At 36.1% G+C, this 22,418-nt stretch overlaps 1 protein-coding gene and 1 long non-coding RNA gene across 24 annotated transcripts in view; one reads left to right on the plus strand and one right to left on the minus strand.

The window, feature by feature from the left end:
* The window catches only part of Rbfox1 (RNA-binding Fox protein 1), a 150,754-nt gene that overhangs the window by 92,950 nt on the left and 35,386 nt on the right, over positions 1-22,418 (minus strand). The gene's annotated exons all lie outside the window — the stretch shown is intronic.
* Positions 10,226-11,572, plus strand: LOC137579792 (uncharacterized). The gene is made up of 2 exons (XR_011032889.1): positions 10,226-10,298; positions 10,387-11,572. It is a non-coding gene; the product is annotated as an uncharacterized lncRNA (long non-coding RNA).

Consider the following 22,418-nt stretch of genomic DNA (forward strand, 5'->3'; position numbering starts at 1 on the left):
TCATCAACTCTGAGTAAGTAAAACCTTCATTAAAGTAAAAATTAAGTTGTCAGTTGCAAGTATCTTGAAGATACATTCTGTTTGTTTCAATTTGCCTTTATTATTTGGGATTTTTTTTTTTTTGGGCTTTTGGCGTTGCGTATTTTTGCCTTGTCATGGCAAAATATATATGCATGTTCATATATAAACACAGACAAACATACCTTAACCGCATTCCTTTCTGACAGTATTTTATTTGTGTATGTGTGTTGCCTTTTTTTTCTGATTGGCAGCTAATAAAAACCTAACAAAAAATACCAAAAAACTATCTGTAGGAATGTATGTACATACATAATATTTATTATAGAAGGCCTAGGCAAAACGAGTGACAGTTACATGCATCAAGATAATACAAAATACATATACATTGTATATGTGTACAGATATAAAGAGAGAGGGAGACAGAGAAAGAAGGAGCAGCCTCAGCAACTAACGATAACAATTGGGATATACAAAAGGCTGTTTGCATGTAGAAAACTTTTGATTGAAGCAAAAGTTCGAACTTTGACTTTCTCTAACACTGCTAACCAAACGCCCTTGCCCACCTCTCCTAGCCCTACACCATGTACACCATCTCTTTCTATCTATCTATATCTCTGTGTGTTGGTTTGACAGCTGCCGCCATTTAATTTTTGGGACTAGACCGCGATAAAAAGGTTTCTATCCCAGGCATTAACCAACCAAAATTGGTTTAGACAGCAGCCACTTTTACTTTCTGTGCGTGTGTATTGGTTTGTGTGTGTGTGTGTGTGAATGTGTGCGTGTGTGTGTTGTTCGGTCGCTTATCTTATCAGAAACCTAATTGTCATTGGCCTAACAACAACCATTTCCTATAGGCAGATGAAGAAAAACATATATCTAATGAGTTTTGTCACACACACTCGCACACTTTTGAAATTTACTCACACACACACACACACACAGTTGCTAAATACATGTGACGAGTATTTAATGAACTTCAGTTTACACCGGACTGATGCGGGTTCTATGCTTTTCTGGTTAGCAAAAAAGGCGTTAATTAATGTTAAGTTAGGAAAAAGTTTCAAAGGACTTTTCTTATTGATTGACAGCCATCAATTAGACATAAGAAATAATTCAATTTGATTTGAGATATCTATTATTGACTTTTTTCTATAAGTCATAAAAGAATAACTATATGAGAATATAAAGCAGATTAAGTAAAAGTATTTTAGTTTATCGTAAACATTTTAACTCTAAACTTATTTGGCCCATTTCTGTTGTTAATTTTGAAATAGAATTCTACACAAAAGTTTAAAACAGGATTTATTTTTGACACCTTTCAAGTCTTTAAACTTAAGAATTTTTGCAATGTTTCTTGTATCTATAGTAAGTTAAGATACTTATACATTTTACATTTCACTTGAGAGATTTTTCTTTTATTTTTTTTTTTTTTGCTTTGCTTAATACCCTACAAAAATAGGATATATGTACATATATTTTTCCTTCCATCTGCCTTAGCTCCTTCTTCATCATACAATTGCAATTCAATTTCAAATACACGCATACATCCACACCCACACCTACACACACACAGCACACGCCTCACTGAAAGCCTGTCAAAATTTGCATAAAATTCATATCACAATTTACTCTAGGTTAATAAATCAATTGCGACTTGCCAAAAATCATCTTGCCATATTTCCTCTCTTCTGCTGCTGTTGCACACAAATGTGACTTATAAGTATTTAATTTTATATATGCACACATACATATACATACATATATACATGTATATACATATATTTCTGTGATTTATTCACATTTGGCTTTTGGCACTTTCATCCTATTTGCCCCGGCCCGCTTACCTGGAGAGTCAAGTTTTGTGCGCAACCATTATTTATATGGCTTGATATTTATTCACCAATATTTATGACCCCAAAAGACTTTGCCAATACTTTTTACCATCCAGCCAGACTTTTTGGCCAAAACAAAAAACAAATGTATCAATAATGTTTCCAAATGAATTGAAATTAAATCTCGGGCAATATTTAATTCATTCATTTAAAGTTGCGATACGCAGGAGGTCTAATTAAATTTTCTAAAATTATGCAAATGTTAAATAAATGGTAAAGAACCAAACAAAATATTCTTATCAGTCTCTCAACATTTTGGCCATAAACAATGAGATGAAGGGCGTTTGATAGGGCCGGCAAAGTTTTTATCTCTCTTCATGACTTATAAAGCGGGCAAACCCCGCTCTTCTCCTTCCCTCCTTGACATTAACTTTCAAGGTGCAAATCTAGGTTGATATTTATCTAGAATTTGTTTATTAAGTTGTTTGGTTAAATGTTAACGTTATACAACATTTTTTTGCATTTTATTTTAATTTTTTTATTTTTGCTTTTAAATGAAGTTTCTGGATTGTGCGGTTGTCGCTCTTTTTTCTCTCCTGTGTTTGTAGGCTTTGTTGCATAGTTTAAATATTGATTTTTAATTATTTTAAGCAGTGCCACCAACGCCACAAAGTATGCTACACTTGAGAGAACACACACACACACACTCCACTAACTCACACGTAGAGCTCAGCTCGTCCTTTGAGAGGCCACACACAGTGCAGCAGCAGAGCAAAGAAGCGACGACTTGCCCACCGCCTCCTCACACCTTTTGTTGGCTCTTGCCCTGAGGGTTGCTTTGGGAATTGCTATGGGTAGGTAAGCTTGGGTTGCCATGGGTGGGTGGGTCGAAGAGGTTGGAGCAGAGGGTCGCAGCTTCTGTGCGTGTGTTTTGTTTTTAGCTCAACACATTCTCGTCCAGGGGGTAAGGGATGACGACGATGGCGTTGGTGGCGGCTCTCGTGAGCCTCTTAAATGTCACAATGCCTGATGCGGATGCTGGGGCTGGTTGGGCTCTAGCTTCTGGGGTTGGCTGCTGCTTCCACACATAAACACACACACATTCACATACGCATGTGAAATGTTTGCTTTTTTTTATAGAAAACGAGGTACAAAATATAATATGTATGAGTTTTTTTTCTCTCTCTCTCTCTCTCTCTTTTTATGCTATTATTCTTCGCTGAAACGTTTGACTACGATGACGACCCTGACCCCAACAAAAAAGAAAAAAAAGGGGGTGGGGAAGGGAGGCCAAGAACGGGCGGGGCTAGAAGGGTCAGTTCACCCTCCACTGCCTTTTGCTTTACCAATTCTTTTCATCATCATGATCGTGGGACTGGCAATTTGATTTGTTAAAAGTATAAAAAAAATAATACTTCACATGCTGGAGATTCCCTTTAAGAGACAGAAATTCTATTTCTCTCTTTCCCCGATTCTCATTCTCTCAGCCTCTCTTTACTAGATCATTAAAATGTTCTAGATACTGATCCAGATTCTATTTCAAACTGCATTGACTAAAAAAGGGTATATGGTCTGCCATCAAATTGTTTATGGCGAATTGTTAGAAGGACTATATACAATTAGATGTATTGGGTAACGACCTGGTTGCCAAACTTCACACAGCGTTGTTAAACGGACAACGCGACGGGACAAACGAAACGACGACCGGCCTCACTTTACGTTTCGCTCCGTTTTTTCTCCTTTTGTTGGGTTTATCGATTCTGATTTCAAGACCGAGAGCCACAAAACTGTAACAGATGCTGCACACGTGTCCCGGGTGCGGCCCGCTGTGTAATTGGATGATGTTTTGCTGGGAAATCGAAAGACAGAAACAGAGAGAGAGAGGGAGCTAGAGCTAGAGCTAAAACAAATAAATAGTCAAGGGGCATGCAGGCAGCGGGCAAAGCATTCAGTCTGTGAGTGAAATACAAATAACATTTAATAAGAAAAGGAAATTGTCTATTTTGGCAGGACAAGAAGAAGAACAAGGAGACGAAGAACCGTAGAATGGTCGAACCGTGGAATGGTAGGAGGTACGACGACAGGAAACACTCAGGGATTCATCTTCGTTTCCTTCTAATCAAACGGAATTAATGGAAAATGAACGGTAGAGAGAAAAAAACAGCAAAAAAAAAAATACCAACATTTCGACTACGTTCGTGATTGGTATGAAATGAGATTTTGGTTCCCTTTTCCCATTTTCCTATTGCCATTTGCTGTTGGCCTTAATGAGAAGAGCTCAATTAACACACCTTTCGAGCGGAATATTCAACGTACATTAAACCCTTTTTCTTTTTTAGACAATGTATTTAAAATATTGCTAAATAAATAAATACATACAAACTTACATATATGTACATATGTAGTTTATTTACAATAATTAAATTATTTCATTCAATTCCAAAATTGCAATTATGTCAGACGATAAAACAACAACGAATCGTGCGGCCTGCCGCGCTGAAGGCCAACAACAAATACGGCAGAAAAAAATAAAAATTAAGTTAATAAGTAAATACACAAGTAAACAATTCAAACAAAAAAAAAAGACGGCCAACACTATTTACTAAATAAATAAATAAACGTATAAACAAATTGCCATTAAAGTCAACTTTAAACATCATTGGCAATGGGGACACAAAAGAGATAAGAGAGAAAACCTCTACAAAAATTTAAAAAAAAAAACACACAGCATTAAAATTCAGATACGTGTTAAATAAACTGTAAATATCAAAGAAGTTAAATTCGGCTATGCCGAAGTTTATATACCCTTGCAGTCCTTGACAATAATAATTTCACATGTTCAAAATTTGTTTTCTGCAACTCAATTCATTAATATACAAACAAAACAATTTTACTCTTCATACTATGTACAATTTGTTCTTCTTCTTCCCTCATTCCCTAAGCAAAGCAACGCACGCATACACATACAGTTTATGTAGCGTTGCGTCTGTGTGAGTATGCATGTGCTCTGTTGATTTGATGATGACGTAGTAGGCAGCAAGCAGAGCTGCCGGCAGCGATTGAGCCGATTTATATAGACTGTAACTTGTGTTCTATTTATCCGATCAGGGTCAAATTTTGGGATCTGAGATTTTATATCAAATTCTATTATATTGGTAAATTTCATGGGGATACTCCAATTTTTGCAAAAATTTTTGTTCCAGAGCTATATGATATAGTAGTCCGATCCCAAAGATTTTCATACTTTATCTCACCCGGGTAAAAAAAAGCTCCCAAAAAAAAATTTCATCCCGATAGCTCTTAAGATGGCTGAGTAAAACGCGTACGCACCGACGGACAGACGGACAGACGGACATGGCTATATCGACTTAGCTTCTCATGCTGATCAAGAATATATATACTTTATGGGGTCGGAAACGTCTCCTTCTGTGCGTTACAAACATCTGACCAATTTTATAATACCCTCTGCAAGGGTATAAAAAGCCCTTCCCATTAATTTTGATTTTAAGCTTTATTTCAAAAGAGACACCTGATGAGGAGGTGTCATAACAATTTGTATTTTTGCACTCTTTGGAGCCAAACCCAGAAGGAAACATTACAAATATTAACAGTAAATAATATTTGTTCAAATGCCGCTTGAATACTATCGAATATAATACAGTTAAAGTTTAAGGTCTCTTTTAAAATTCGTTCGCAGGGCCGGAACACAATTAGGAACACATCGGCCCCGTCGATTGCCGAACATTGCATTAGTGTTCAGTGGATTTATGAAGTTTAAGTTGAAGTTAAGTTGTGGCTGACTTTTCTTTCAAGTCTTTTCTGACTTGATTTCCAAAGAAAAAATCAAAATGCAATTACATTTGTTAACAACATTAATAAGTATAAAAATTGAGAATTTCTATTACATAACCCGCAGGAGAACTAAAATTCTGAAACCGAGGCTGTTCGCCCGCAGGAGCTTTCACTGTACTAAGTTTTGCCTTGCACATTTTAAACATGAAAATGTATGGTAGAGAGAGAGAGAGATAGAGAAAGAGTGAGGAAGACACATACATATACATATTATATATAAATCAGAAAAATGTATAGATTGGAATTTCTAATTTTCACACCAAAAGTGAAAAAAAAAACATGTTTATTGAATTGTTCAAAAATAGCTAAAAATGAAAACTGAAATCCAATTACTTACACTATGCAACAAAATGAAGGGTATTGAAATCAAACCGCACCGGACCTTTTTTTTCTGAAAGTACATGTATTGAATAGCAAAACCCTATTTGGGTTTTTCAAAGTTAGCTCGTTTTTTTTTTTTTTATAGCGAGTTGAAATTTTTCATTTTGGGGGGTATTTTTTAGTTTGTCATATGAGGTAAATATGACTTATATATCGATTTCTTCTTCATGCATTCGACCTAAATCATCCTTATTTATTGTAGAAATATTGTTAATGGTTAAATAAATTAATTTTATAAATGTTATATAACACAAAATGACTTTTTCAGCTACAGTTCTAGAAAAAATTACAATTAAGCCCTTTTTTAAAGTAATTATGGACGTATTTTTAATTTATTGCTATTTTTTTTGTGAAAATAATAATATTTTGGAAGTATTTTTAATTTATAACTATTTTTTTGTGAGAATAGTATCAAGATTAATTTACAACAACAAATTTAGACATACATACTTTCCATAAGGAAAAAGTTTGTAATGATTTAAGTCTAAATTGCAAGATTCTCGTATGTTTTTAAAGCGAGGCAATCTAACGGAAGATATATGTACATGTGTCACCAGACAGTTCATTAACATACTGATTCAGCCCTGGGCAAGCGACGTTATGCTCTACCCCTGGTGTTATCGATAAGTATCAAAGAGTTGGTAAAAAAACGTTGACGAGAAAGGGTGCGAACGAATAAGCTCCTACGATCGGTGGTAACGAACGGCCACCACGAACGAATCCAACGGCATCACCTTGCAAACGTCACTTTATTGTTAAGTCTCAATTAATTAATAAACTTATATTAATTATCTACCTAAACGTACGAGTCTGGCATTTCTATTGTTCCTATAAGTCGCACTCCCCGCCGAAGCCTTCCTGACAGCTTCTCCATTTACAATCTTCTACTGGGTAATGTGATTTGCAACCGACATTCTCAGAAGTGGGTTTTAGGTGTGACAATTTTCAGACGTGGGATGGTGTCCAATTTAGAATTTGGATAGTGTGCAAAAAGGAACTGATATTTCTCATAAGTAGAAGTGTGTGAAGACAAAGGTAACGCGCAATTTTCCGCGGTAAAATAGCGTGGCATGAGAAACTCGCAAAGTGTAATAGTGTGTGTTCTGCGCATAAACGAACTAGTGGAAACAAGGAACGAAAGACGAATAAGCAAAACGAAAAATCAACGAACATACAAGTGTGAAAGAGACAACAATAATGCCGCAGAAAAACTACGTTTCAAAGAAAGCTTTGCAGCAAAAATGTAGACAAGCTGGATTGTCAACATCAGGAAATCGAGAACAATTACAGAGAAAACTAACCGCGATCTGTAGTGACGACGAATACGCCAGTGCGGAAAATCAATCAATGGCTAAAAAGATAAACGAACTAGAAAAAACGATTAGAGTATTGCAGGAGCGTTCATTCCAACCTGCAACGATTTCGTCACCAATTGTGCTTAGTGACGTAAACGTACAAGAAGTTTCTGGAGAAAGAAACGTGCTTGTGACAAACGAACAAACAAACGTAACGTATTTGCCAAACGGTAACACTGCTACGTCTCAGCAGTACGACAATGTTGCTACGTTTCGGCAACTCGGTAACACTGCTACGTCTCAGCAGTACGACAATGTTGCTACGTTTCGGCAACTCGGTAACACTGCTACGTCTCAGCAGTACGACAATGTTGCTACGTTCCAGCAACTCGGTAACACTGCTGCGTCTCAGCAGTACGACAATGTTGCTACGTTTCGGCAACTCGGTAACACTGCTACGTCTCAGCAGTGCGACAATGTTGCTACGTTCCAGCAACTCGGTAACACTGCTACGTCTCAGCAGTACGGTAATGTTGCTACGTTCCAGCAACTCGTTAACACTGCTACGTCTCAGCAGTACTGCAATGCTACGTCTCAGCAGTACGATCATGTCGATACTTCGCAACAACTCGGTTACGCAGCTACGTCTCAGCAGCACGCTTACTTTGCTACGTCTCAGCAACCCAATTACATTGTTACATCGCAACACGGCTATATGGTTACGCCTCGCCAACACGTACCCTTCGCTCCGACTCATCAAAGTGGTAACATTGCTACGATTCAGCACTACAATAACGTTGCTACATCACAACAAGATAATTATGTTCCAACGTCACGGAATTACGTAAGCAAATGTAGGTCAAATGTAAATGTAGGTCAGTATTCGGAAAGTTCTCAAGATTTCGCAACCCAACGACAACAACAACACGAAGTCAACTGCGAAGAAAAATATAATAATTTTAATCATTCTTTTGGAAACATGAACGAAATTATAGCTCTTGTTCCTGAATTTAATCCATCGTCCGTAAAATCATTGGATTCGCATCAGTTTGTTAAACGTGTGGAAACTCTGAAAAACGCATATAACTGGGACGATAGAAAGGTAATTTTTGCAGTTCAACAAAAGATGCAAGGTGCAGCTCGTTACTGGGTGGATGCAACGGATGAAATATTTCAAACATGGCCAGAATTTGTTTCGAAATTTCTATACGACTTCCCATGTATTAGCAACGCAGCTGATGTTCATTTAAAAATGCTGAAAACCAAACGGGAAACAACGGAATCACCACAAGATTATTTTTATAAAATGCTAGCTATTGGTAAAAAGGGTGAGTTAGCTGATTCAGCAATTGTAACACATATTATAAACGGCATCAACGATTACGATCTTAAGAGGAAAATATCTAACCATTATACCTCATGTAACGAACTTTTACGAGATATACATGCCTATGCGGCTCATAACGAAATCAAATATAATCCACATAGCTTTCAAAATAAACGTGAGCCCAACGGTAATACGCAGAAGTCAGGTCAATCCGTAATAAAACGGATATCCAAAGAAAAGATAGAGTCGTCAATCAAATGCTTTAATTGTCAAAAGATGGGACATTATTCCTCAGATTGTCCTATTCCACAGCGTAAGCCTCGATGTACTCATTGTAATCGTACTAATCACGACTCTACCAACTGCCCTGAAAAATTTAAAAACGTTTCGAAAGTAAATAAAATTGACTCAAACATCAACTCAGATATTTGTAAAATTATTTCAGTTAACGGAAACGAAACAAACGCATTCGTCGATCCAGGTAGTACACGTACTCTGATTCGAAAATCATTTGCCGAAAACGTAGGCGTTTTGCAACGATGTGCAATCACACTGAACGGATTTGGAGGAGGAAAATTCTTCTGTAACCAAAAACTAAATGCGAAAATCGTTGTGGACAAGATAGGTCACGAAGTCGAAATCCTTGTAGTGGAAAATGACTTAATATCTGAAAACGTTTTATTGGGTAAGGATATTCTTTGTCGGGATGGCAATAAACTAATTATTCACGGAAACAAATGTTTTATCGAAAACATACGCCAAATAGAAACAGTTCGAAATCTAGCAGATACCGAAAACGAAGAATTGGAAAAGGCCTTAATAGATAATGCTGCTTGTTTTGCGCAGAAAACTAACGAATTAGGTAAATGCTCAATATCGAAAATGGAAATCACTTTAACATCAAACGTCCCATGTTATACGAAACCATACCGAACACCGTTTGCGCTCAGACCTATTGTTACGAATATCATATCTGAGCTACTGGAAAACGACATAATTCGCCCTTCGGATTCGCCGTACGCCTCGGGAATCGTCATCGTAGATAAAAAGAATGGAGAACATCGTCTTTGCGTCGACTATCGTCGCCTTAACAGTATTACGGTCAAAATTCCATTTCCTATGCCAAACATGGAAGAGCAATTCGCTCAACTAGCTGGAAACGTATATTTTACGCAACTTGATCTACGTATGGGATACCATCAAATCGAGATAAGTGAATCGTCCAAACAGTACACGGCGTTTGTTACAGCTGACGGGCATTACGAATACAACAGAATGCCTTTTGGACTCATTAACGCTCCGGCAGTCTTTCAGTCGGTAATGAACCAAATCATAAAACGTATGGAATCAGGTGAGGTCCTCGCATATTTAGATGACGTAATAATCCCAAGTAAGACCTTCGAATCTGGTATGCAACGAATTAAGAAGTTTTTCTCTATCTTACAAGACAGTGGCTTAACCCTACGATACGACAAATGCAAGTTTCTGCAATCCGAAATTACGTTCTTGGGCCACATAGTCAATAAAGATGGAATAAAACCTGGCGAATGTAAAGTACGCGCAATTAAAAATTTTAAAGTACCTACAAACGTAAGAGAAGTAAGAAGATTCCTTGGTCTCACAGGTTTCTTCAGAAAATTTATTGAAAACTATTCATTAATATCACGTCCTTTAACAGAACTGCTACGCAAAACGGAGGCGAATACATTTAGTTGGGGAGAAGCCCAGCAACATGCCTTTATTGAACTAATCGAAAAACTATGTAGCGAACCTGTTCTCACTCTATACGATTTTTCGGCTAAGCACGAAGTACACACCGATGCTTGTGCTTTAGGCCTAGCAGGAGTTTTGCTGCAGTTGCATAATGACAAAGATTGGCGTCCCGTTTGTTATTTTAGTCGACATTGTACCAACGCTGAGAGTAAATACCACAGTTACGCATTGGAAACGCTTGCAGTAGTAGAAACACTCCAAAGGTTCAGAGTCTACCTTTTGGGAAAATCATTCCGTCTGGTGACCGATTGCTCAGCTATTGCCAAGGTTAAAACGAATAAAGAACTCATTCCACAGGTGGCGCGCTGGTGGATTAAAATAATGGATTACGACTGTGAATTTATTCATCGAGATGGTAGCAAAATGGCTCATGTAGATGCGTTGAGCCGTGCTCCAAATTTACCCCCGGAAGGATCACTAGATGAATTTGTTAGAACCATAATTTCAGAAATCGACGACTGGTTGTTAACAATGCAACTACAGGACAAAATACTTGCCGAAATAATCGCAGTACTGAAGGGAAAGCGTCACAGTGATCAACTGAAGCAACTACGTATTGATTATGTCATCGAAAATCATCGCCTTTATCGGAAAATGGAAAACACTATTCTCTTCGTTGTGCCAAAGGCAGTAAGATGGCGCATTGTTAAAAGTTGCCATGATGATGTCGGACACTTCGGTCTTGATAAAACCATTGAGAGGATTCAAAAACGTTTTTGGTTTCCAAAGATGAGGAAATACGTGAAGGACTATATTTCCACATGCATCCAATGCTGCTACTATAAGTCAAAAGGAGGAAAGCCTGAAGGTCGCATGCATTACAACGATGTTGAACCGGTTCCTTTTCGTCGACTTCACGCGGATCATTTGGGTCCTTTTATTCGAAGCAAACGAGGAAATACTCATATACTGGCTATATCTGATTCATTTAGTAAATTTCTAATCGTAAAAGCAGTTAAAAGTACAAAATCATTACCTGTTCTATCAACGCTAAACGAAGTTTCTAGTTACTTTGGCTTGCCAAATTTTATTATAACCGACCGTGGAACAGCGTTTACGTCAAAATTATTTGAAGATTACTGTAAGCAAAACCATATCCAACACGTTAAGAATGCTGTACGAACACCCCGTGCAAACGGTCAAGTAGAACGCGCTAATCAAATAATTCTCAATTATATACGAACGATGAACGAAAATCCAAAGGATTGGGATCTGACTCTTCATAACCTTCAATGGACCGTCAACTCGCAGAAAAACAGCACCACTGGATTCAGTCCAATTGATCTCGTATTTAATTTCAACGCTATTGATGTCGTGCAAAAACAACCTTACTGCAGCGATACACGCAGATCTGGATAAGCCATATTCCACCGAAACCGTCACCGAAATTCGAAGTCAAGCCGCAGCCAATATCGCATCAGAACGAGCTAAATGGAAGAAACGTTTTGACGCCAAACATGCTAACCCCTTTGTTTATTCCACAGGTGATCTTGTAGTAGTAGAAAACGAACCAGCCGCGACAGGCGAATCGCGCAAACTGGAACCACGATACCGAGGTCCTTATCAAGTGGCCAAAAGCCTTGGAAACGATCGTTATTTAATCAAAGATGTCCCCGGCATACAGGTTACAGGACGTAAATACTGTTCTGTATATTCCTCGGATAAGATGAAACCCTGGTGTTCAAATATTCCCGAATTGGATGTATCTGACGACGAAGATACTCGAATCGAGGGCGATCCGAATGCAGGATTGGCCGAGCTGTCACCAGACAGTTCATTAACATACTGATTCAGCCCTGGGCAAGCGACGTTATGCTCTACCCCTGGTGTTATCGATAAGTATCAAAGAGTTGGTAAAAAAACGTTGACGAGAAAGGGTGCGAACGAATAAGCTCCTACGATCGGTGGTAACGAACGGCCACCACGAACGAATCCAACGGCATCACCTTGCAAACGTCACTTTATTGTTAAGTCTCAATTAATTAATAAACTTATATTAATTATCTACCTAAACGTACGAGTCTGGCATTTCTATTGTTCCTATAAGTCGCACTCCCCGCCGAAGCCTTCCTGACAGCTTCTCCATTTACAATCTTCTACTGGGTAATGTGATTTGCAACCGACATTCTCAGAAGTGGGTTTTAGGTGTGACACATGCATATGTAATTTATAAAAAAAAATTCTCCGTTCGGATTCTAATAGAATATAGTTCAAAGTATATGAGCGATAGCCATTGACTCCGGTAAGTATCGGCATATACTCAAGCACAGCTTACAAAACTTACAGTAAGCTTACTTACTGTCGTAAAAATCAGTATTAAGAACAGGTGCCCGCAGTTTAAAGTCCCAAGTTTAAGCAAAATGTGCAAGTGTCCAGCAAATATTAATAACTTCTGCTACTGTTGCGGACGTTTTACCCCCGGCGAGTGATAAGCACGGATCAGTTAGTGAAAATTTTGTTACGGCATTTCGACATTACTTTAATTGTGATGTTATACTTAATGAATCGTGGGCGCCAAACACAGTTTGCAGAGCTTGTTATGTCGGGTTAGTTAACTGGATGCATAAAAAACAAAATAAAATGCCATTTGGTGCACCAATGATGTGGTACAATCTAGGAGAACATGACCCAAAAAATTGTTATGCTTGTGCCAATAATGTGGCTGGACTTAACAAAAGAAAGGCGAAAAACAAAGTCTACGTGTCCGTTCCGAGTGTGCAACTGCCCCTGGATCATTCCGAAAATATTCCAGTACCAAAATATTCAGGCACAGACAATGTTAGTCTTTACCCCGATGCGACTGTATTTGATGATTATTCCGAGTATATCCCCGAACCATCAGTATCAAATCACCCAGTTCTTATAACACAAAGCAAGTTGGATGAAATGGTTGCAAAATTAGAGCTAACGCAGAGAAAATCAGAAATGTTAGCATCTTTTTTAAAATCCCATAACTTGTTAGCAACGGGTACAAGAGTCACAGCCTATCGAAATCGCAAGGAACACTTCAAAAAGTTTTTTACGGTGAACCAAGAAAATACTTTGGCTTATTGTCACGATATTTTGCCTCTCATGAATGAAATGGGTGTTCAGTACAGGCCAAACGATTGGAGACTATTCATTGATAGTTCAAAATTTAGTTTGAAAGCCGTATTGCTTGAAAAAAACAATTCAAAGCCATCGATCCCCATTGCATATGGAACTGACACTAAAGAGACGTTTGAAAAAATGAAATGGATTTTAGAATTGGTGGAGTACAAAAAACACAATTGGCGAGTGTGTTGCGACTTGAAAGTCGTTGCCATGCTAACCGGACTCCAAGGCGGCTACACTAAACACATGTGTTTTTTATGCGATTGGGACACTCGGTTCAAGGGCGATCAGTACAAAAATAAAAATTGGAAACTAAGAGCTGAAAGTGAGAAAAAGGATGCCAACAGAATTCATAAAGAACTTGTATCTCCAGAAAAAATACTGGAAATACTTCCAAAATATTATTATTTTCACAAAAAAATAGCAATAAATTAAAAATACGTCCATAATTACTTTTAAAAAGGGCTTAATTGTAATTTTTTCTAGAACTGTAGCTGAAAAAGTCATTTTGTGTTATATAACATTTATAAAATTAATTTATTTAACCATTAACAATATTTCTACAATAAATAAGGATGATTTAGGTCGAATGCATGAAGAAGAAATCGATATATAAGTCATATTTACCTCATATGACAAACTAAAAAATACCCCCAAAATGAAAAATTTCAACTCGCTATAAAAAAAAAAAACGAGCTAACTTTGAAAAACCCAAATAGGGTTTTGCTATTCAATACATGTACTTTCAGAAAAAAAGGTCCGGTGCGGTTTGATTTTTGGTGTTGCACAGTGTTATAGATAGAGAGGGACGGAGGGAGGATGAGAAAGAAAGAGAGAGAGAGAGAGAGAGATGGAGTGGCCCCTGTCAAATCCCCAATCTGGGTTAAGGAAGGTAGGTAAAGTCACCTTGAAAACTCAGCTATTAAAAATTTTATTTTCAATTCTTGTTCATTTAAAGATTATTGCATTTTTGAAATATGTATATATTTTATGAGGCCATCAAATGCCCCTTTGATTCAACTTGTTTTTCAATATATTATTCCATTTGCAATAATTAAACAAATCGAGGACAACGACATTAAGATACCCATGAGGGAAGAAGACAGCAAAAAAAATATCAACAAAAAGGACTCGGACAGAAGTTGTCGAAGTAAGTGGCCTTTGAGTATTTCAGCACTTTTACATTTTGACAGGTAAAAAAGAACTATTCTAGTTCACTCTCTAGTCGAATAGTATTAATGCTTACTGGGTATATAGAAATCCATAAAGGGAGAAGGCTGACGACTCCGAAGGTCAGATGATAAGCGACAGTTGTAAAGGTCAGAGTTGATCAGGTTTTCTGTGTACATCTCCGGCTGCTGGTGCTGCTGATGATGTCAGAGTTGTTGTTGTTGGTGCCATTATGGTCAAACCATTCGCACAAAACAATGGCAGAAACAAAAGGCAATGGCTGGCAGTCGGCAGCCAAGTGCATCTTCTTCAATTTATCTTTTCAATGCAATGCAATGCAAGTTAGTTGCCTGGCTGCCTGCCCGTTTACCTTGTTGTTGATTCTGATTGCCATTGCTGTTGTTGTTGCTGCTATTGTAGACATTCTGTCTGTATGTCTGTCTGTCTGCCTGTCGGTCTGTCTATCGTTATGCTAATCGGCAACAATAAATATAATAGAAACACAATTTTCCCCTCAGCATATAATACCAAGCAACACCAAACGGCAGCAAATTTGCACATTTTAACTAGGCAATAAATTAAAATCATCGACACAAAACACAGCGCACAAATCTACCTAGAGGCGCCATTAAACATAAAATAAAAAAAAAAGTAAGTAAGTCGTCTCGCCGACTTCAGTATACCATGTATGTCTCTGAAATTGTTTTTACATATGCACTCTAGCGCCGCCACTAGCCCACGGCCAACTCCGCACTTCTGGACCGCCTAGTAAGACAATTTCATACGTGTCTATGTATATTTTGCATGTTTCTAGTTTGATTTTAATCAATCTTGGTAGAAATTAGTAATAGTCAAAGAATTGCAGAAGCAATCGGTTAAGATTTTACGAGTCTACATACTAAATTTGATGGTTCTATCTCTCATAATCTCAGATATCTAGGTGTTCATACGGCTAAATCGACTCCGCTTTTGATGCTGATCAAAGAATATATATCTTTTATGGGATCGCAAAAGCTTCCTTCTGCCTGTTACATACATTTTGGCCACTTTTATAAACCATTTCACTGTATAGCTGCATGAAATAACAACAAAACATAGGAGGTCACCACATCGCCATAGAGATACTCTTGCCATAGATGTAGATCAGTAATATATTTACCTATATATAATTCACCAACCTATATAATGAGGATATGCTTTTCGGCCAAACTCCTCTCTATATCCTAGTTTATTCTTTAGTCGTATACTTATCAGATACGTATCTATGGACACTTCATTGTAAAGGTCAAAGTTGATTAACTTTTTATGATGTCAGAGTTTTTATTGGCAAACGAAAAGTCATTCTCAATATTGTTCAAATTTTCCAAAGTTTTAGTAAACTGAATACAAAATATATATGTGACATTTTTCCACCTACTTTTAAATAAAGGGTATGCCAAATAAAATGACTCTAAAACGCCTTTTTTCGTGAGAATTTATGGTAGAATAAAAAAAACGTGTAAATATGCAGCACATTTTGGGGCAAATAACTGATGAAAAGGAGGGAGGGGCAGGCAGGCAGGGCGATGAGTATTGAATCGCGTAGAATGTAATTAAATGTTGATTAATTGAATTTGCATATATTACGCATAGTTTTCAATTAATATTAATACATAGATATATTTTTTTAGTTATTGTTGAATTAATGAATCAATCCATAAATAAACATCAGAATCTAACTAACAAGTATATATGTATGGATACATGTTCTTCCGGTTGACTATGACATGACTAAGCTGTAACAATGAGTTTGTAGAAAAAAAATGATCATGGCCAGAAATAGAATAAACTGAAAATGAAAAGAGCTCATTATAATGCAAAAAACAAAAAAAAAAAAAACACGCAGACAAAGACAAATATACATCGCTGGTATTTATAGAATGATTTATAAAATGCAAGAAGTGAAATCAAACAAAAAGAGTTTACGAGATACTTTAACTGATTTTCGCAAAACCTAATATCATACCAATGACTATATTTAATTGTCATATCCATTGTCTAGAATCTAGATGGCAGTAGATGGTTGTTAGCATCTACCCAGCAATCTCAGACGTTGCAATATCCGGCCAACGAAGGCAGTCAAAAAGGCCCAAACAAATGGTGAAGCGAGACAGATTACGGTCTTTGAATCATGTTTTTGTTGTGTTTTCATTGACCAGACTTGGTTTTGGTTTAGACTAAGCAACACACACGCCCGCACACACAAACAAAGAGTGTGGCGAATACACGAATATGTAAAGTAAATTATATTATGTAAATTCTTTAATAAATGTGACAACATCAATTAAGCAATCTCAATGAATGCAGCTACAAAAGCTCACTTAATCTTAGAAAATGTATTTGAATTGACATTACGGTTACACAATAACACAAAAACGGAACAACAAAGCGTATATAGTATTCTATATATATATTTCAATATATATATATATATATATATATAAGGCTATTTGTATACTATATAGTATAAACAATGAAATCTCGTTTATGACAAGCTAATAAAATGTAAATTTTAGTAGTCCAACAAAAACAACAGCAAATGTTGACAATGTGCTAGAGAGCCGCCAGCAGCGGCAGCTAAAAAGAAATTCAAATAAGTTATAAAAAAAAAAAAAAAAAAAAAAAAAAAACGGAAGAATATAAAAAACACAGACCGAAAAAAAAAACAAATGCCGGCCGCATAAATAAAAATAAAAACATAATAATAAAAAAACTCAAAATTTGTCGACAAGTGTGTGTGTGTGTGTGTTGGTTGAGTGGGCGTTGCAACATTGCCCCAGAGGCGGCGGCACATTCAGCTCTCCTTTTTGGTTAGCGACTTTGTGACACCCAGCAAATTGTGTTGTTTTTTTTAGTCTATTCGTAAACAGAATCACACATTAATTGTGGTTAATAAGAAAATTAACACATATTCCAAAAACAAAAAGAGAAATATAAACTTTTGTCAAAAGTCTCTGCCTCTAAGGATGTTCAGTCTTAGAATATATTTCATGAATATCTCCTGTATGTCCTTTCATCTTCCTTATCCCTTAAAAAAATTTAATAGAATGATTCGAACCGCTCTGATCACCATTCATTCTCTCTTTTAGGCAATTCATATGAACTAAGAGCTAAGCTTTATATCAGTTTTCTTTTCATCATACATTCATTGAGGACATATTTGGAGACTTTTCTCCCTCTTCTCTCTGCGAGCTAAGCGATTCGAGACATGATTTTTATAAGAGATCAAAATATTATAAACTTTTCCTTTATTGAGGACATTTTTTGACTCCCTCTCTCTCTCTCCTTTTTGGGTCTCTCTATTTTTACATATGTATGTATGTACACTTAAACATTACCGAAGTTAGCCCAGTTAAAATCAAAAGGGCCTCAAGTGACCCATTCATAAAGATATTCATGAGGAATGGAGCTAAGCGATAGCCGAAATATCGAATTCATATAATTTTTCTGTTTCTCCATCGCAGTCTACGGCCAAAGTTATCCCATTTAAATAATTAATGGAAAATATATTACTTTTAGCTTTGTTTACCTTTTTTCTTACTCTTACTTGCATTTTGATAATATGCATGTACAGATATACCTTTTACTTGCTTAGAGTATGCAATAGGGATGGGGGCACATTGAGCTAATGCTACAGTTACCGTTACTCGCAATGCACTACAAACGTACGTACAATAGCAAAGAAGACGAAAAAGTTGTGGGCAGTGGGGGGAAGACATAATCAAACCTGTTACAGTTTTTATTTTGATTTTCTCAATTCAGTTCTGTGTCGCCGCTGACGTTTCTCAGTGGAATGACAGTGAGACCAACTGACTGACTGACTGACTGGCTGACTGAATGAAGTGACTCTCATAGTCGAGTGTCTGACTCACGGTTCAGGCGTGCGAAGCTCTTGCTAATTGCCAGCAAACGACGCGACGGCATTTCGATTCGTGTGACTGACACCTGCGATTAGTGTTGAACCGAATCATTTGCATGAAACTTGGCTTAAACGATTTACGGCAATACCAACAACAACAACAGCAACAAAAAGTCAGTCAATTTTTTAACCGGCATCGGTCGTTCACATTGCCGTAGGTTGGGTTTTTTTTTTTATATTTTTTATATTTTGTTTATCTTTGTTTTTGGTTTCTGGCAAGCTGTGAACTTGTCAGTTAGCCATAAATATATCTCTACTTGTCTTGGTTAATTTGATTTGCACACACACAGAGAGACTAAAAACCGGGTAAGCGACCAAACGACCAAACCAAACGAACGACTAAAAACCTTTCATCGCCAACTAAAATTAATGCGAGTTTAATTTAAAAAAAGATAATCACAAAATGCATTTCAAAAACAAAAAAGTCACGGGCGTAATCAATATCTTCTGTTCGATTTAAGAGGAAATTATCAAAGAAAAGGAAAAGATTCTTGGCCCAAAAGGGAATTCCATTTGAGTCAAAAACAAAAGGTAAAAGACGTATCAGATGTGTGTAAATGATTAAACAAAAGGTGAAATTTAAGCAACTAATTGTGGTTTAAATAGGATTTGATCTTCTGCGAATTGCACTTAAAATACTTTTAATGATGCAAACTTCAAGAGATTTGTATTTGAAATCTGATTTTTGGGCCAATTGCAAATTCGGTCCAAATTTTTCTACAGATCTCTTCATTGGCAGTGAATTGTAATCCATCTTTATCTCTATTTTCAACAAGAAGAATATATTTGATCATCCTTGTATATACACCAATCCATTCTCGTTTTATATACATATTATGAAATGTATCCCATTTCTGGTCAAATATGGGTAATCAATAAACATAAGACAAAAGTCTACGAAAAGATGAAAACATCGATAGATATAAAGATTTTCTATTTAATATTTATCCCTACTTTTGCATTCACATAGATTCCTTCTTCTATAAAGCCTCCATTACTCCCTTATCCAAGACTTATCTTTGCCATCCTTATTCCTTATAAACTGATCAATAACTGTTATTCCATTAGATATTCTAAAATTTTCCTTTCCTAACATGGGATTACAAAACTTTTTTCCTATGCATCCAAATAGAAGTCTCACTAACTACTTCCCCTCTTTCCCTACACCCCTCTCTTAACACAGAACTATGCATATCCATATATTATAGGCTAAGGCTGACAGATGTTTGATTATAACCTTTATTTATGCTTTACTTTTGAACCTTATAAGCCTCTAACTAACAAATTAACACTAACAAAAACATTATTAAGTCTTTTTGGTCGACTGCATTGTTTTTTGATGTAAATAAAAACTACATATTTAAGTAGAAAATACCAATACAGCATGAACTCTTAACAATATTAGTGAATAAATGAATGAATGAAAAAACTACATTTTCTACTAAACAAACTAAAATTTGAGACTTGAACCATCTAATAGAGACTAAAACATGGAATGAATTTTTGCTACGCCCATGCGTAAAAGTTAAAAAAGTAAGCGGATTACAAGTGAGGGGCTGGGACGGGCAGGACGGCGGCAATTGCAAAAAAAGGGGGGAGAAATATAAATTCTTATCAGCTTTAAGTATTTTGGGTTTTTTATGTACATACATATATACATATACATAGGTATATATAGCAATATAATAAATATACCTATGTATATATTATGTATTTGTTTCTTTTTATTTCCATCATTTATCAATATCAGTTTGCCAAATCTTTATATTTCTTTCAATCCGCGAGGGATTGTATTTTTGTTTTTATTTTTTTTATTCATTTGGCTACTGCTCTAATTTGTTGTTTTTTGTTTTATTGTATTTTTTTGTGCATTTCATCAATCAAGTTGGGTTGGGTTTTCAAGGAGTGTCGTCTGCGGGGGAAAGGCGGAGAGGTGGGGGCCGCCGCCAATTTTGTATAAATCAACTTTAATTGAAATAAATTGTGTCATATACTATACTCTCTTAAAAAAAGTCTCTCAATAAATGAGTGGAAAAGTAAGTAGCATAGATGAGATGCAGAATGATATAGACATATCGTCTTATCCATTCTCCCTTCCTTCCTTCCTTCCTTCCTTCCTTCCCTCGGCCAGTCGTCCGCCATCAATCAATCATATCAAATATTGAATATTGAAAAATTGTTTTGCATCATGACAGAATATCTTCTCGTTTTTTTACATTTTTCTTCTTCTTTACATTATATTTATTTTTTTTATCATCAAACCAACCAAAATTGATGACCACTTTAGGTAATGAAAAATGTAAATAAAAAAAAAAAAAGTAAGAGTCTTAAAAGCATCTGTTTTCATCATTTTGTTTTGTGTCTGTGTGTGTGTGTGTGTTTGTGTATGTGTGTGTGTAAAAATGAAATTGATTTAAAAGCTAATTGAGTGAAAGTAAGTACTATCCAATGATATTTACTTTTTCCCAGGGAAGAAAACAACACAAGAAAATTATATTCAAATTTTAAGCAAATATCCAAGTTTTACGGCGTAAACATAATTAATAGTGATCATAAAAACCACATGAATATTATATGAAAATCTAAAGCAATCGGAATAGTAATAAACCAACACAAGCTAACTTAGAGAGCCATTTGGATGATGACTTTTCAAATGTAGGTATTTAATACTCTTTCTGGTTCACTCGATCCTTGCGATCTCAGTGCTGAACTTGTATTGTATATATTCAGTTGTTATAATTTGAATGTATAGGGTCTTTATACTTTTTAACATATGGCTAGAGGGATATATATAGAAAACATTTGCCAACTTTGCGGTTAAGTGCGCACGCACAATGAAATCTATCTCATCCTCCTCCTCCCTCATCATCCACCACAACCTACACCTCCGCACACGCTCTCTTGCTTTGTTAGCCTCCACTCACCACTACCAACAATTTATGCCAGTTGTAGTTTATGCAATTTATTTGAAATTTTTCAATTGAAGTCCTCTCTCTCTCTCTACCCCCTCTGTCTCACTCATTTACCCCTCAAAACAGGAAGATTTCATTTAATGCAACGCAGTATTTGCCTCATTTTCTCTCTATCCCTCTGCTTTTTTATATTTTCCACATATTTGTATACATATTTATTTTCATATATAACATTTTTAGTTATTACTGCAACTCGTCGCGTCGGGGGAAAAAAAAAAACTTTTAATTGCAATTAATTAGAATGACATTTGGAAATTTCTGCGGGCAAACTAAAACGCAGTCTCAGAAAATATTGACGACAATATTGAACAATTGTCTGTCTACGACGCCTCGGCGACGATTCAGAGATTAAGAAATGTATAGTCGGTAAGGAATTGTCATCGAAAATGTGACGACAAAACATCGATGGAGAATGTCGACAAAAAAAAAAAAAAACTAAATCTAAGTCTGTACTACACAGAGATAAGAGAAAAATAATAAATACAGATTAAACATAGATTAGGTAATGGCCGAACTTTTTAATAAAGTCTTCAACACAAATAAAGTGAAAAAATGTTTTCCACTTTTGCCAAAATTCAAAATGATTTTATTTTCTTTCATCCATAATCAATTTTGAATTGAAATTTAATAGCAGAAGACCACAAACTAAAATGATTTGATTTGATTTAATAAATTGCAATTTATTACAAATTTATGACCTGTTGTTGTTCTGAACCTCAGTTTTCAGTGAGAAAACTTTGCAGA

Source organism: Drosophila tropicalis, unplaced genomic scaffold (assembly GCF_018151085.1).
Source record: "Drosophila tropicalis isolate 14030-0801.00 unplaced genomic scaffold, ASM1815108v1 contig_1190, whole genome shotgun sequence".
Classification (NCBI taxonomy): domain Eukaryota; kingdom Metazoa; phylum Arthropoda; class Insecta; order Diptera; family Drosophilidae; genus Drosophila; species Drosophila tropicalis.